Here is an 18,741-nt window from a genome sequence, read left to right on the forward strand (position 1 = left end):
AATTATCGGTAGATATTATCTCTATGTATTTCGGGCCTTTAGGGCCACTCATCAGGAGCAAAACCGAAGTGATCATCTAAGGGGAAAAAATATAAATGAATTTTATTGGTATGGAAAGTTAGTAGAGAACCAGTGGGCAAACACAAAATAGGAGAGACAAATGCTTGACCCACATACCTTACAGATGCGTCTGCCCAGTGGCGGTGCAGCCGTGAGAATTACAGACCAGCCAAGAAAGGTCGCAACCGGGAGCCGAGGAGGCATGGCAGGGCGACAACAAACCACACAGATCGCGCCCCCAATGGGTGTAAATGCCAACCTAGTGTGAGCTGGGTAAAATGACCCCAAACATAGGGGACCCCTGTGAATTAATAAGAAATAAAATATATTCATTATATTCTATTTCTTATCTATTCACAGGGTCCCCTATGTTTGGGGTGATTTCACCCAGCTCACACTAGGTTGGCATTTACACCCATTGGGGGCGCGATCTGTGTAGTTTGTTGTCGCCCTGCCATGCCTCCTCAGCTCCCGGTTGCAACATTTCTTGGCTGGTCTGTGATTCTCACGGGTGCACCGCCACTGGGCAGATGCATCTGTAAGGTATGTAGGTAAAGCATTTAGGTGGGGGGGGGGGGGTCTTTCCTATTTTGTATTTGCCCACTGGTTCTCTACTAACTTTCCATACCAATAAAATTCATTTATATTTTTTCCCCTTAGATGATCACTTCAGTTTTGCTCCTGATGAGTGGCCCTAAAGGCCCGAAATACATAGAGATAATATCTACCGATAATTTTATACATTCATCATTATTTTATGGACGTTCCTTGAAATATACCTCTAACCTCTCTCTACCCATTTTATTTTAAATATTTATCAATCTGTACAGGTATCAACTGTAATGTATGTAAAATGTTGACTATCGTGCAACACCTGGTGTGGCTGAAATTAAAATATTGACATATAGCAGAATGCATAGAATGTAATTATATAACTAGATTTTTTTTAACCAATTAAAAAGCCTTTTTACATCTAATTTATTCCTTTGTGCCCATGTGTCTCATACAAAGTCCCGCCTCTTGTTGGTGTTCTTTTTTTTTCAAAGTTTATACTTATCTGATCCCCTGGAAAACCGCACTCCCCAAGGGTCCACCGATGGACCTATCCATCTATGAAGCATGTTCTGGGTGTGCTGACATCAGGAACAGTCCATTCATTTTCAGGACCGCTTGAGCAAAGAGGTGCCTCACCAGTCTTATGCAGGGAGGATTGGTGGATCAGGTAAGTATATCCCCACTGTCCTCTCCCCTAGTATAAAACAATCAGTTAATCCGAACAGCTGGGGCACAGCTGTAAACTAATGAAAGGGAAAAATGTGAAATGCAAGTAAATTTACTTCCTTGTACGCTTTATAAAAAGAAAAAAAAAGAAAGAGGGGGGGGGGGGGGGAAAGCGCAAAATGTTTACATACTGTGAAAAATACAATATAGTTTGTTTTCACTCATGGTAGAGAAGCAATAAAAAGGCTGTGCTAAACTACATAAATATGATCATGTGCAATCTACTATAACAATAGAAAACTTGTTCAAATGTCAAAAAAAAATTATTCACGTTCCATTGTTATTTTTTTTAAATCATTGAGGACATTTAAAGTTTAGAATTTTTAAATGGAAATACTTCTGCGCCTACGTGTCTTTAATCTTCCAACTGTTGACACTAGAAATAACAGATGATTAACTATTAAAATATATGTATAACTACATCACACTAATAAAAACTATTTTTAAAAAGTCACATGAATCAGAAGATGCCCCGGAGGCCTTATGTTCACCCGCAGACGGCCTTGCGTTCTGGCTGTGCTTAAACAGAGCACTTTGCAGCACTATGCCTGCCTTAGGAGCCACTTTGATCTGCATTTAGACACAATCAGGCTTAAGTTTATATTTATGTCGGTCCCTGGGCACTGTAACTTACATAATTGAAAATAAAAAACTTCCACTTAGTTACAGAATCTGTTTTTATGATTTTTGGGGGGATTTCTACAGAAAACTCTGTTCGCTTTAGTGCAGGCAGCTCATCTGCGTTTCGGCCATGGTTCCCAATAGCCTAGAGAGATCTTCCTGATGCTATTCTGCAAGGTCATTATCATCAATTATCTGCCTGAAATTAATCAGTTTGTCCCTGGGATCAGCAGCCCCTTCATTCAGCTCTTGCAAATGAATGCCAGAATACGCAACACCTTGTGACAATCTAACAAAAAGAGTAGGTCTCTGTGTTTAATGAGATGACCTATAGAATTGCATTATAGAGCATTATGATGGTTTTTGTGTCACACTTATTTTAAATTTTTGTTTATAAATTGACATGTATATTTTATTTAAATATTATTCAAATAACATTAATAAAATCTTAAAAAAAAAAAAAAAGATTTAGCATTGCCCCCCTTTTAAAGACTAGTTTTGTATGCTTGAAAAATATATAAGGCGCCATCATTGTTCTCCCCTTCTCTGAAACACTAGTTGCCTGGATACCACGTGGTCCTGTCTGCTTTAATACAACCCCGATTCCATAAAAGTTGGGATGTTGTATAAAAACAAAATGCAATTATTTGCAAATCTCAGAAACCTATATTTTATTCACAATAGAAAACATTTAAAATGTTTAAACTGAGAAATGTACAATTTTTTTAAATTGATGGCAGCAACAGGTCTCAAAAAGTTGGTACAGGCCAACAAAAAGCTGGCAAAGTGGTACTAACAAGGAAGAGCTGGAACAACATTTTGCTACAAATTAGATAAATTGGCAAGTCAATAACACGACTGGGTATAAAAAGAGCATCTTTGAGAGTAAGTGTGTCTCAGAAGTAAAGATGGGCAGAGGTTCACCAATATGTGAAAATCTACATCGAGAGATTGAACAATTCCAGAATAATCTTTGAAGTAAAATTAAAAATTCTTTATATCATGCTCTACAGTACACATCATCAAAAGATTTTGAGAATCTGTAGAAATCTCTGTGGTGCACAAGGGACAAGTCCAAAACACAGCATTGGATGCCCATGATCTTTGGGCCCTCAGGCGGCACTGCATAAAAACAGGCATGATTCAGCGATGGACGTCACGGCATTGGGCTCAGGATCACTTCCAAAAGTCACTGTTTAATCACTGTGCCAACGAAAAATACTACAAAGATGATCCAGAACTGCTGAGCATATCAGGCAAGAATGGGAGAACATTCCGCTCCCAAAACTCTAGCAACTGGTCCCCTCAGTTCACAGAGGTTTCCAAAATGTTGCAAGAGATGCTACACCATGGTTAGCACTTTGCAAGGCCCTATCGCTACTTTTTTGTGATGTGTTGCTGCCATCAATTTTAAAATTACCCAATTTTTTTTTCTTGAAATGTTACATTTTCTCAGTTTAAACATTCGATATGTGTTCTATTTTCTACTGTAAATAATATATGGGTTTATGAGATTTTCCAATCATTGCATTCTGTTTCTATGTAGATTTTACAACTTTTTGGAATTGGGGTTGTATTTTGAGTAAATAACCCAGAATCCTTTTGACTTTTTTTTTTTCTTTTGTGATCTGCATGCTTATTCTGGGTTCGTTACTCAAACTTACGAAGCTAGAATCTTCCAACTGCCAGGCAAATAGCCTTTTTGTAACAGAGATCACCAATAGCCACACCCCTGTATTTGTCTCATGACAGGTTTAACTCAAAAGTCATTAAAGTGGTTCTACAGTAAAGCCTTTTATCCTAATGCATTCTCTGCATTAGGGTAAAAAAGATTTACCACTTTTTCTTCACCCCCCTTCCAAACACTTATCTGATTCCTGTGTCGATCCAGTGCCTGTTGGAACCATTGGCTCCTGCTGATGTCAATCAAATTCTGCAGGGAAGGAGCGGGAGGTAGAGTCAAGCTACACTGTGTGTGTGTATGGATGCACACTGTCTGAATCAGGAGCAAGCCTGCTTGCTGAGGGGCGGAGAAGACGAGGGGCTGAACGTGCCAGTAAAGGACTCCGAAAGGAGGATGTAAAAGACTACTCTACGCAATACCACTGCACAGAGCAAGAAAATATACCAGGTCTATTATTTTATAAAAAAAAACAAAAAAACACACAAGTCTTTATAACCACTTGAAAGAAACTAAAAAACTCTCCACAAAACTAATGTGATGTAGAGCAGAGCGTTCTTAAAACAGAAAGCATCTTCAAGCTCAACATCACAAATCAAAAAAACAAGGATTTATCCATCACTGTAAGATAGCAAGGATAACCATGCAAATTATTCCTTTATGCTCCTGGAGCAACAGTGCGTGGCTGGTTTGCAGCACAGATAAATCCCAATATTATACAGCAGCCTAGATATTTTCCATGTAATGTTCCCTTTAACTGGCCAAATATTTGCCTGATACCCACAGCTAAAGAATGAAAGGACAGAATCCATCCCTGTGCTAGCTCTCCACTTCTCAGCCCAATGAACAGCTTGTCTGGGGCTGGTTAAGGTAACTCAGCAAGAAGTGCTGCGGGCTGGGAAAGGCAATCAGCAATCTTGTTAGCTGGGAGATGTAAATATGCACGTTTCCTCAATTTGTTTATAAATTGCACCGGATTGCAATCTATCAAGGTAATAGATCGGAGAGTCACGCCACGTGGAGTCAGATGAAGAATGGCAGCCTGTGTTCCATCTATCACCGGCACTACGTACGGAGGCACACTGGAAAGGCAAGACGGCAGAACCTTTGCAAGCAGATACTTAAAAGGAAAACTTTCTTCAGGATGAAGATTGTCAGAAAACTTGTAAGGTCAGGTTATGTACAAAATGGCATTTTTCTGATTGTGACCTGCAAGAACATCTCTAATACATTTCCCTGCAGGCATGGGTGATAGAATGGCACATATGCCAAACAAGGCCCGTGGGCCAAATTCGGCCCTCCAGGTTATTTCATGTGGCCCTCACACCTCTCCTGGAGCTGTGGCGCCTCCCTCGTCTCCACCTCTACCTTGTCTCAGCAGTCAGCAGCAGAAAGGAGGACAGAACTCCTCTTACAGAGCCTGCGCCTCTGTGCAGCTGCAGCACCTCTTCATCTCAGACTCCCCTGGTGTCGGCATTTAGCCGACTCCAGTCCTCCTCCAGACAATGCACTTTCTGCTTTCCAGCTCTGCTCCCAACTTCTTCCCCCGGCAGCAGCAAAAGGTAAGAGGTGGGGCTCTTGACATCTGATGTAAGGGGGCGGGTGGGGTGCTCTGGGTATCTAGTCTAACATATACAGCCAGCCCTTTTAGGACAACCACAATGCTGATGTGGCCCACAATGAAATAAAGTTTGAAACCTCTGTAGAATGGGATGAAGGAACAATGTAGTATAGATGTGGGAAATGGCTAGTTGGGCATCAGCAGAATGAATATAATTTTTTTCTGCTGAAGACAAAAACTTTACCAGAAAAAAAAAGACAAAAACATGCCATTAAGTCACCTGTGACTTTTTGAGTGATATAGTTTATTGTGCCCCTAAAACCACAATGTTTTATGTATTTCTGAAGATAGAAACTTTGCCTTGGGTCTATCACCAGTAAATTGTTGTGTGTGTTTATGTGACATTTTCTATGCTTGCCGTTTCATGTATACATTGTTGCATTGAATATACACATTTGTAGATGCACCCTTATCTAGGCCATCAATGCATCAGTCAGTGGGGTAGATTCACGTACCTCGGCACATTAATACGCTGGGCGCAGCGTATCTAAGATACACTACGCCGCCCCAACTTTTTTTTTTCGAATCCTCAAAGAATTTGCGCCGTAAGTTACGGCGGCGTAGTGTATCTTTGGCGGCGTAAGGGCGCGGGATTCAAATGGATGTAATGGGGGCGTGTAAATGTAATGTAATGTAATGTAAATACGTCGTGACCCGACGTAAACAACGTTTTTTTTTAACTGCGCATGCGCCGTCCGTGGGGGTATCCCAGTGCGCATGCTCGAAATTAACTCAGAACAAGCCAAAGCTCATGACGGTGACGTCATTCTACGCAAATCCCTATTCGCGAACGACTTACGCAAACGACGTAAAAATTTCAAAATTGTACACAGGAACGCCGGCCATACTTAACATTGAGTACGCCACCATATAGCAGGTTTAACTATACGCCGGAAAAAGCCGAACCCAAACGACGTAAACATAATGTGCCGGACGAAAAATTGCAGCTTAGATCCGACGGCGTACTAAGACGTACGCCTGTCGGATCTAGCCGAGATGCCATCGTATCTTGTTTTGTGGATACAAAACAAAGACACGACGGGAAAAATTTGAAATTACGCGGCGTATCAAGAGATACGCCGGCGTAATACCTTTGTGGATCTGCCCCAGTGTATTTAACTTGTCCACTTCAATTCTACACATATAAACAGATAAGACAAAATACAGTAACAGTATCATTTTAAAAAATCATCTCTCACCATTATACAAAAGCCCTTAAACACTGGTCAATGATTGTGCAAAAGTTGAGGTCTACTAAAGAACATACAGTACAGACCAAAAGTTTGGACACACCTTCTCAATCAAAGAGTTGTCTTTATTTTCATAACTATGAAAATTGTAGATTCACACTGAAGGCATCAAAACTATGAATTAACACATGTGGAATTATACATAACAAAAAAGTGTGAAACAACTGAAAATATATTTCATATTCTAGGTTCTTCAAAGTAGACACCTTTTGCAGCAGACACATCTCTAGAACTGGTAAGAGGAGACTGTGTGAATCAGGCCTTCATGGTAGAATATCTGCTAGGAAACCACTGCTAAAGAAAGGCAACAAGCAGAAGAGACTTGTTTGGGATAAAGAACACAAGGAATGGACATTAGACCAGTGGAAAGCTGTGCTTTGGTCTGATGAGTCCAAACTTGAGATCTTTGGTTCCAACCCCGTGTCTTTGTGCGACGCAGAAAAGGTGAACGGATGGACTCTACATGCCTGGTTCCCACCGTGAAGCATGGAGGAGGAGGTGTGATGGTGTGGGGGTGCTTTGCTGGTGACACTGTTGGGGATTTAATCAAAATTGAAGGCATACTGAACCAGCATGGCTACCACAGCATCTTGCAGCAGCATGCTATTCCATCCGGTTTGCGTTTAGTTGGACCATCATTTATTTTTCAACAGGACAATGACCCCAAACACACCTCCAGGCTCATCAAGAGAATGCTAAGAGTGTGCCAAGCAGTAATCAAAGCAAAAGGTGGCTACTTTGAAGAACCTAGAATATGAAATATATTTTCAGTTGTTTCACACTTTTTTTATGTATAATTCCACATGTGTTAATTCATAGTTTTGATGCCTTCAGTGTGGATCTACAATTTTCATAGTCATGAAAATAAAGAAAACTCTTTGAATGAAAAGGTGTGTCCAAACTTTTGGTCTGTACTGTACAAGGAGAAGGAGGTCATCTGATTTTTGCAGGCAGTGGGAGTAATGACTCGGTTTGGAAAGGTTTACAGTGGAGCCAACCTGTGCAAGACTGACTGATTTTTACACCAGTGGGTCACAGTGTGACAGGCAACAGAGGGACTGAGCTATACAAATGTGATATAATTTAACACTAGCTGGTCACAAGATAAGGAGTATCTGGGGGGAAAAGGCCGATAAGCTGGTAATGTGTGGTGGATTTTTTATTTAAACCAAGGCTGTTGACAGATTAAGAGGAAGCAGAGAGACTTGGTTACGTTGTACGTTACGAGTACGTTGGATTTTTACAATGGCTTATCACAGTTAGAGGCAGCAAATTGCCTGATAGCCAAGTCTTTTGATGTGCACACAGAAATCCAAAATGCACAAATCGCTGTTCTTCTACCTTTGTGCAATTGGGACTTCCTGTTATGTGACTGTAATCCTCCTCCTTTCTGATTCTAAGGGAGGCCAGTGGGTGTGTAGTAAAAGTTAGCGAAGGCATGATATGCCCAGAACTCTCACATGATTTGAGGATGCTTTGATGAAACATCGTGGAAGGGACAGGGTTGGGTAGGCTGACCGCAGCTCGGAGAGGCTTTGTGGCTCTGTTACAAAAGACACTAACAACGGTATTAGAAACTGCCATTGAGTAGCCAAATGCAGGTGATCAGAACAACTGTTGACGGTATAGGAGAGGAGGGTTGCTCAATGTCTATATTAGACAGTTGTTTCTAATCTGATTTTCCACTGGAATTCCACTTTAGGTCCTGGAAGTAAATTCAATCCCGAGATACTACCTAAACAAATACAGGGTTGGCCTTCTAAAAGAAAGGAGAAGAAAGCACTTCTGTGATGCGAGAGATAAATACAAAAAAAAAAAACATCTACACTAACCGACCACTTACCATATTTATCGGCGTATAATGCGCGCCGGCGTATAACACGCATCCCAATTTTAAGAGGGAATTGTCTGGAAAAAAATGTATTTATAGACTTAATAGCATATTTTACCTTTTTTGTACTTCCTATTTAATGAAACAAATCATTAAATATACAAGTTTTCATAAAGAGCATTTTCTTTGTTTTTAGTGCAATTGTTTAAGTTTTCTTTTTATGTATATTAAAATACCATTAAGAGCAGTTTAAATGGCAGTATATTGCAGTATTCTAAATTAGTTGGTGTATATTTAAATGAATTGGCCTTTGCTAACTTGACATTCTAGCGGCTTCAAATTTACAGAGTACAGATGCAAGCAGCATTTTTAGGACAATAAAGCAAGAAATGTTTTGTCAGGGACAATACATCCTGAGACTTGGGAGGTTTTCACCCCCGAAAGTGATCTGACTGTTTTAATTTTTTTTTTTAGCTCCTTGGACCCTCTGCCGAACCCTCTCACCACCTCCCCGCTACAATAATAGGGCAGCGCTCCCATGACCACTTTCTTCTTGGCCGGGACTCCCCGTAGCCCTTCCACATGGTGACCCCCCAGAGAGTGCAGTCCGTCCGTACAGGGGACAGGCAGAACCAAAGCCGCCGCCGAAACACCTCCACCTGCCGGCGAGCCGGTGCCGAGTGATGGGAGACCTCACATACCTCAGAGGGGGATGAGCACCCGCCGGAAAAATCACTGAGCCATCTCCTCTCACTCGGCTGTCACATCACACATGCACAGTCCCGCCTCTGCCATCGGCATTGGACCATCTCCTGTGACAGACAGAACACTGGTCCAATGCTGGTGGCGGAGGCGGGACTGTGCGTGTGTGACGTGACAGCCGAGTGAGAGCCGAGAGGAGATGACGGCTCTGTGATTTCCGGCGGGCGCTCGTTCCCCTCCGAGGTATGCTATCGGCGTATATCGCGCACCCAAGATTTCCCCCCGATTTTATGGGGAAAAAAGTGTGCGGTATATGCCGATAAATACGCCGATAATTTATTGGTAACACAAATTGCTAATCAGCCAATCACATGGCAGCAACTCAATGCATTTAGGTATCTAGACGTGGTGAAGACAACTGTGTGATGCCATTGTGTCAATATGGACAAAAATCTCTGAGGAATATTTTCAACACCTTGTTAAATCTATGCCATGAACAATTAAGGCATTTCTGAAGGCAAAAGGGGGTTCAACCTGGTACTAGCAAAGCGTACCTAATAAAGTGGCCGGTGAGTGTATGTTATAGCTGTCCCTTGTGTATATAAAATTACAAACTACACAAAAAAAAATGAACACACGTGCAAGCATACTTTAAAGTGGTAACATATATGTAGCAAACAATTTTTTTTCAACTACAGATACAATTTAAAAAGAGCTTGAAAGAGTGAAAATGAAGGAAGTGAGGACAGAGCTGATGCACATTAACTTGATCAACCACAGGAAGTTTTTGGGGGTTTTTGATGCTAATTGGTGGTGACACTGAATATATTGTGCATCTTTTCAGCTGATTATGGTTTCTTAATTAGAAACCAGCCTATTGCCTCCTTTCATTGTCTGCTTATTCAGTTTTGCCATTCCCATTCTTTCAGAAGCAGGTGTTCAGTTTACTTTTTAATTAGATGCCCTGTTTTACTTCCTCCCAGTCCCCCCCTTCACTTCCCCTGAGGCACGCATAAATGTGCCTCCCAAATGTCTTCAATTTCAAGTTTGGAGTCTACTATGAGGTTAAATTTTCAGCAATATGAACTAAACCAGCAGAAACAAAGATTAACTTGTATAGCCTCACAGGCCGTTTAATATCAGCTTCCATCATGATTTGCATGCAGAGGTGAGAACATCAATGGGCTCGTTATTCACCAACTAAGGGCCAACATGGACAGATAAGGCTCTGAGAATAACAAGCAGGGAGTTATAGGCTCATCACCAAGCAAGTTGTACAACGGGTGATACTTACCCTAACCCACTATGGTGAGGAAGGTGAGCAAGGAGGGACTTTATTCCTTGCTGCTTCCTCATAGAAGAGTAAAGGATTACAGATCCTCTAAAATTTGCCAATTGCTCTGTAATTTGATTGTAAAACACTGATTTCCTTAGATTTATCAGCAATTACCGTATGTAGTGTGAAGGCCTAGATTCAGGCCCCGTACACACGGCCGAGGAACTCGACGTGCAAAGCACGTCGAGTTCCTCGTCGAGTTTTGGGATGAAGCCACAGAGGAGCTCGGCGGGCCGCCTTCTCCCATAGAACAATGAGAAAATAGAGAACATGTTCTCTATTTTCTCGACGAGCTCCTCGGCGGCTCCATCGAGCCAAAAGTGTACAGACGACAGAGTTTCTCGGCAGAATCCGGGTTTTGACCGAGTTTCTCGGTGAATTCTGCCGAGAAACTCTGTCGTGTGTACGAGGCCTTAGCCTTTTTCGGATACTTTTGCATTACAAGAGACTTGTATAGGGACAGAGGCAATACTGAAATGAATAAAAGCAGGCTGACAAAGGCCAATATGGTAAATTACCCTGTGTGTTCTTGTACACCTCCGACGGGCTCAAAAAAAAGTTTAGTTATAGCAAGCATTGCTTGATATCCAAAGGAAGGCACAAATCCAAGCAGAGTAAAGAGGCAAATCTCTATAGGGAAAATGGTTTTGGGCATGTTTTGATTCCACTGCACTCAATCAAGTTCCAAGTATAATTTTTTTTAGTGAAGGCTGAAGAAATAAAATTAAGGAGGACCCTTTCAAACTATTAGAATTCCTAAAATAAGAATAGCGTGAGCATTTATTATCTGGAAACCCTCCTGTGTACACCTCAAGCTAGTTTCCATTTATTTATTAAAGGGGTTGTAAAGGAAACATTTTTTCCCCTAAATAGCTTCCTTTACCTTAGTGCAGTCCTCCTTCACTTACCTCATCCTTCGATTTTGCTTTTAAATGTCCTTCTTTCTTCTGAGAAATCCTCACTTCCTGTTCTTCTGTCTAATTCCACACAGTAATGCAAGGCTTTCTCCCTGGTGTGGAGAAAGCCTCTTGAGGAGGCGAGCAGGCCATTTAGGACACTCTCTACTTTGCAGATAGAGGAAGGAGCTGTGTGTTAGTGGGCGTCCTGACACTCCTGACACAATCAAATAGCCTTGCTTAACGAACCTGTGGAGAATATTCCAAGGTCCACACAGACTCTAATTATACGTTTTTGACAGCCAAAATATCCATTGCCACTGCTTGGAAAAGACCAAACACCCATTTTACCCCATGAAAAAACAGGCGACAAATGCAGTTAAGTGCAAAAATGTCCCACAAGCTACTTTGCCAGGTGTAGGGCAGCCCATTGAAATGACTGTGCTGTTCTAGGTGTGTCACAGCAAGCAGAAAAAACTGCCAAAAAACATGCGCTCCCAATATTCTAGGTGTGAATGGGGCCTAAAAGTGAAATTGGTACGCTTACACAACAATAAGGGCTCTATTTACATCTGTGTTTCCAAACGCATGACAAACTACACAGAAAATGTGCGCTTTGGCAATGCGTTTCAGAAATGCTGCAAATGTGTATCATGTTTGTGCTGTCATTACATGTTAAAGGCTCCCCAAGAGCAGAAAACGCCCCGAAAACAGTGGTAACGCACCATGCTCTGCTCCAAAAAAAGTTCTGGGGCTTCTTTTGGGCGATTGTAGTGCATAGGGCAGCCCATTTAAGTGAATGAGCTGTCCTATGCGTGACATGTGAAAATGCTTCAAATCACCCAAGACAAACGCATGCGGGAATGTCAGTTTTTACCACATGGAGATGTGACGAGGCCTGACAACTGAGGTTTACCATCCACTCCCTCCTATGTACATCTATGAAGATGGCCATATATTGTGCATTTTCTGTACAATTTTCTTTAGATTTACCAGAACTATGGAATAAGAGAACACACCTGAACAATTCAGTTTGTATCCAGACAGGCACTTGTACTACATAGCTGATGGGAGATCTAAAGGAGATTTACAATAAGATTGTATAGGAAGTAGGGGGAAGGTGGTATTGTAATGAGGCGGATGTGGTTCAGAGTGCTGAACCCACCCTATCCCACCCTCTTCTGTGATGCAACAAGGAAGTGAAGGCTTCTGGAAGATGACCTAATAGGAAGTGAAAGCTGATACGAGTTACAGGAAGTGATGGAATCTAAAAATCCGTTCAAAATACAAATAAACTGACAAGATTCTGAACAAGGTAAGTGAGAGAAAAGCACATTGGGATGGCTGGGCCAGAAAAGGCATTGGAAAACGCTTCTATTTATTACGAAAAGTACATTTCTGCCAGAAAAAATCAAGACTGCTTTGGTAACGTTAGCGACAGACTATCTAAAATAATATATATATTTTTTTTTTGTCTTAGCACCACTCTAGTTCTAAAATAAAGAAAGAAACCTAAAAACTGAGGACAAAATGCAAACTGCCAATAAAACATTATAGCACAAACAAGAGTTATAATGATAAAAACTGTGTTGGGTTAATGTTGGTGCTAAAACAATGATATCTGGAAATCTAGATACAGTACAAGTGAGAGCAGCTGCTGCAATGGGTTAACACACCTTATACGTGTCCCTTCATGCCAAGGAAGTGCCACTGTATGTCTTCAGGTCACCAAGCATCTTTCACACATAAGTAAGCAGCAGGCAGCAGCCTAGGTGTCCTCAAGTAATATCCTCAAATAGGACTGCTAGGAGTGCTGTTTCTGCCTGACAAAGCAGGATTTTTTTCCATAGGGAAACACAAATGCTGATTTCTTGCACTCCATGAGCTAATGGAATTTATATGATGAGGGAGATGAGTGCTGTGTCCTAATTCACGGAGGAAGACCCGTATCCATTATTGCTGTACAGCATAGTATGCTGATTCAAGGAGGTTGGTGCAGATGTTTTTGGTACTGGACCATCAGTTAAAAAGCTTTGAAAGCTAAAAAAAGATGCACAAGCAATTTTCCACTGGTAATATGTATTTGGCACAAATTTGTACTGCACATAAAGGCCAGGGAAAATAATAACTCAAAATCTAAAACTAAGAGGTCCACTTGTAGCTCTCCAATGGTCATTGCAGCATTTACTCTAGAATGTGGTCTGCATTTAATAAATAATAAACTGTAGGCCGCAGTGTGGAGCAATAATCCAGGGTTTTTCTAATGGGATTTTTATACAAGTCAGCGCATTATTCACGTATACAGGAGAAGCTGGCATTCTGATTTCTGCTTATATTGTCTCCTCAAATAAGTGAGACAGAAAGCAGTCTGTGCTCCACCCATAGGGTTGTCCCCTACTTGTTAGAGCTTACAATCTAGGAGGCGATCATGCCAAGTCTGCACGACCCCTCAAGGAAGAGAGGAATACTGGTACCTCCCATGCTTTGGCAAGTACCATTCTCGCAAGCCAGATCAGGTCAGGGTGGTCTTAAACTCAAGTGATTGATTCCACAAAGTCCTTCCCAACGGGCCTAATCTGTTCAACAGCCTTGTAGGAGTTTTGCTCTGCTTCCAGCCAGAACCAATTGCTGTTATAACCGACCTTTAGCAAATGTTCCACTGTTCCATCATTTGAGAGGACAACAGAAACTTTCTCAGGTTCTGATGGCATCATAACAATGTCGTCAGCAATTAAGTCATAGATTACCAAATAAGGGTACATGTTTTTGGCAACAGCCCTTTTCCTTCTGTAGCAATATATGGGCTGAGAAAGACAGCTCAAGAAGGTGAAAAACAATCTGGATCTGATGTATGTGAATTTGTGAAAAATAATTTCTATGTAGATGATGGGCTCAAATCTCTGCCTATAGTAGAAGCAGTAGTTGATATTCTGAAAATAAATCAGGATATGCTTCGACAGCCGATTTGACTTTTTTGGCAGACAAAAGCTGGATGTGCAGGCTATAAAAAATTTTGTCGGATGTCAACTCAACGTCTGATTTTCGGATGGTCAGTAAAGAAATTGTCACACAAAAGTCGAAAGTACAAACAAAACACTCATGTTTGGAATCAAGGAACAACTGGGAAGAGTTTGGTCCTGTAAATGACTGTTCGTAATCTAGAATTAACTTTCGAGACGCGGCAATTGATGAAATGTCGGAATGTAGCGCACATTCTCATCTTCTTTAATGGGATAGTAATGAAGCTGCTTTGCTGGTGATAGTGATGTGGTTATGCCAAACATATTTTAAAAGGCATTTGTCTCTTACGATCTGAAAATCGCGAATCAACGCTCAAATTCTACTAACACAAAATTAGCAGAAGGGGCCCAAAGGATTGAGCTTTAAAAATGAACATCCTCTTCATACTCTCATAGTATGTCACTACATTCGTGTTTGTTAAACGCCAATTTTCAGATAGTTAGTATGCTAGACAAAATCCTGCACACGCGCTTTTGACTATGGTTCAAGTTAATAAAGGCCTTTTTCTCTGAAGACAATGCTATTAGTGTAAAGGGATTTGAGCTAAGAATGGAGCAGATTAACACCAACAGATGACGACATGGCTCCCCAAATCATCACTGACTCTGGAAACTTCACACTGGACCTCATGCAACTCGGATTCTGTGCCTCTCCACTCTTCTTCTAGACTCTGGGACCTTGATTTCCAAATGAAATGCAAAATGTTCCATAGCCCATGATGATTTGGGGAGCCATGTCATCTGCTGGTGTTGGTCCACGGTGTTTTATCAAGTCCAAAGTCAGCGCAGCCCATTACCAGGAAATTCTAGAGCACTTCATGCTTCCCTCTGCTGACCAGCTTTATGAAGATGCCGATTTCATTTTCCAGCAGGACTTGGCACACTGCCAAAAGTACCAATAACTGGTTTAATGATCATGGTATCACTGTGCTTAATTGGCCAGAAAACACGCCTGACCTGAATCCCATAGATAATCTGTGGGGTATGGTCAAGAGGAAGATGAGAGACACCAGACCCAACAATGCAGGGGAGCTGAAGGCCACTAGCAACCTGGGCTTCCACAACACCTCAGCAGTGCCACAGGCTGATCGCTGCCATGCCAAACCGCATGGATGCAGTAATTCATGAAAAAAGAGCCCCGACCAAATATGGCATGCATACTATACTGTATTAAAAATCCTTTTTTATTAGTATTATGTAATATTCACATTTTTTGAGATACTGAATTTTGGGGTTTCACTAGCTGTACGCCATAATCATCAAAATTAAAAGAAAGAAATCCTTGAAATATATCACTCTGTGTGTATACACATCTATATAATATATGATTTTCACTTATTGAATTGAATTACTGAAAAAAATGAACTTTTTGATGATATTCTAATGTTATGAGATGCACCTGTATATATACATACACATATATATTTTTTATACACATACACACTGCCCCTGTGTGGGCACTCATTTTAAAAAGGTCAGTCCACCCAAAACTGATATTTACATTTTTAACAGAAGCTGGAGAGATAAACCACCTGGCAGCTTTTAAATAACCTGGGACTTTTTGCGAGATCTCCTTGCCGTTTTCTCAGGTCTGTATACTTGCTGTGCCCATTATGAGGGTCTTCCCTGCTCCTTGCTGGAATTATTTTATATTATGAGGAATGCAACAGGAGGAGCTAGTAACACAAAACGCACAGGTGAACAGAAATAAAGCCAAGGGACAGACTAGGCCCACCAAGCTTCATACATAACCAAAAACGGACGTTACTTACCGGTAACGGTGTTTCTATGAACCTTCCAGGACGGCACCCGAGAGATGATGGCTCCTCCCCACAGGAAACACAATCACTTAACAATTTAAAAGTCCCCACCCTTCCCCTTGATCCTCAGTATGAATTAGAGTAGTCCTGAACTGGTTCACAAGGGACATTGTTCCGTATAGGTACTTACCACCTAGCGTTTAGCTTATCTTTTCCCTCCATATAGGGCGGGAAGTAGGCCTGCCGTCCTGGAAGGTTCATAGAAACACCGTTACCGGTAAGTAACGTCCGTTTTCTCTCATCACCTTCCAGGACGGCACCCGAGAGGATAGACGAGTAACCAACAGGCCTACTTTAGGGTGGGACCCTTGCCTGCAAGGTCTTTTGCTAGATGTCAGAATCTGATTTTATTTCACCACTTCCACTTCCTAGTGTGTGATGAGGGTATCCTAGCTGGATCATGAAAATGACCTGCAGGTCTGCTCCACCTATGCTCCTGTCTCCTCTTTGGATGCAGAGTCTAGGTGGCACGTGCTCTTAAAGAAAAAAATTCTGAGAGCTTGAGTATTCTTTAGGATAGAAAGGTTGGCTGCGCCAATATTCTAGCCATCGTGGTTGATAGTGTCTGCAAAGCTGCATAAGACCATCCAAAGTTTAGTCAGAGATTTGTTCTGTGAAACAAAGACCTACTTTGATCAACCCAGAAAAAAAAACATGTGGTTTTAAGCCACTAGTCTGTACAGGAGAATGGTTTAGAAAGAAACAGGGTCTCCCGACGTACAATCCTTGTGGGTCCCCCTTTTTTGTTTGCCATAGTCCTGGTGAAACAAGGAAATAAACCCACTCAAGGATACTAGATTAAGGGAAGTCTATTCCCTTCACTCAAATGACTGGACAGGTATGTGACCAAGCAGGGCGTTTGGTGTGCTCCTGCACTCCCTTCAGTCCACCTGTCCACCTCCATTCATTGGAATGCATGTGACTTTATAGCGAGGACACTTATTGGTCAGTGTCAGGACCACAGGATGCCTTGGTGTGGCTCGTTCGTGCGTCCGCCAATACGCGTGGACAAACTCCTGTCTCCAACGTACACTGCTAGACCGGACAAAACAGCTGCTCTGCAAGCCGGTTGACAAGCAGGTCCCATCCTGGTCATTCCCCATTTCTGAGTTCCTTCCCATCTGAATATCGACATGTCAGATGTGAGATTGTTCTATATACCCTAGGCTCCTTATAACCCTGCGAGTCGATCATTAAACTACGCAGAAAAGAAGCCTGTTACAAAATTGCGAGTAACCACTGCATTCATTGGTATATAACAGAAAAGAACAAAGGTGTCGGGGAAAGAAAACTTTTCACCGCCCCCCGCGTATAATATGCAGATACATTTTACCCTATAATCTCAGGGTAAACCCATGAGTGCCACACGCCAACAGAATACAGTATTCTGTAAAAATCCAGTGTTTGAGGTCATGATCCACTCCACGCACCAAGGAGTGTTAAGTTAAGCAGATCCCTACCACAAGGGACCAATGCCATAGTAGGAGTAAAAGATGAATATTGGTTATTCATATCCAGTTCGTCCGAGGGGGTGACATGAAGGACATACACTGAGCTATAAAGCTCGGATTGGATCGGGAGAACCAGTCAGAAAAAATCCTGATGCTGAATTTTTTTAGGCAAACAGCCCCTAACAGTGTAACCCCTTTCCTACTAAAAAGAACCTACTAGGTGATTTTATGACCTCCTTCCAGTGTCCTATAACCCTACTGGGTTCAGGTCTAGGGAATGTCTCTGGCATGCCTAGAAGTAAAGGCCCGCAATCAGAAATCCTGTTCCTTCCATGTGAATGGAAAATAAGGTCTGAAATAAAGTGACCAAAATGTCCCAGATATACAGGTCCTAGATCTTGTATTTCCGAAGGACAGCAAGCTCAGACTTAATATGGAAAAACAGATAGACACCCCCAGCCTCCACTGCTGTGTTTTCTGATATACAGACACCTGTAGGATAGAGAAGACACAACCAACCTTAGGTGTGTATTTCTCATATGTAGTAAGATACCATATAACCTAAGCCCAGAGAAAGGACAGAAGCTCCAAGTGTGAGCTTCTGATGCTTAATAGGTTTATAGGTCCTACATTCAACAGAGAGGCCACTAGCCAATATGGTGTTTTTTCTGAGTAATAAAGAAAGCAGAGGACACAGACACCTTCTACTGCTGTGTTTTATTTATGTGCAGCGACCCAAGGTAATAGATTCAGGACAGGAGGACAAGAACCACTATAGTGTTGTCTATTCCTGACTGACCGCAGTACGGTCATCCAATCAACAGAAAAGAATACTAGCACCTATAGTATATCTCTGATGATCATAGAAAAAAGCAGTCGCATGGCCAGTATGACCAAAAGGACATATGCGGCCTCAACCGTGTATTGCTGGTGTTATACTCCCTGCAGTCATAACTAGCAGAGAGTGGTATTAGCATACTTCAGATAAACAATAGGGTATAGGACAAGGGACCGAAATGTTACAGACAGTAACATTGTGTATTCCAACACCCACAGTCATATACCTGATAGAAACGTCACTAGCAAGAAAACTCAATTCTGTGCATTTCTAGGTATTCAAACAAAACAAACGTGACGATGTGTTCGGGAGAAACACAATCAATACTGAGGA

General features: G+C 41.7%; 1 protein-coding gene across 1 annotated transcript in view; it reads right to left on the reverse strand.

The window, feature by feature from the left end:
* MED27 (mediator complex subunit 27) overlaps positions 1–18,741 on the reverse strand; it is a 377,771-nt gene that overhangs the window by 104,748 nt on the left and 254,282 nt on the right. The window lies entirely within an intron of this gene.

Source organism: Rana temporaria, chromosome 9 (assembly GCF_905171775.1).
Source record: "Rana temporaria chromosome 9, aRanTem1.1, whole genome shotgun sequence".
Classification (NCBI taxonomy): Eukaryota; Metazoa; Chordata; class Amphibia; order Anura; family Ranidae; genus Rana; species Rana temporaria.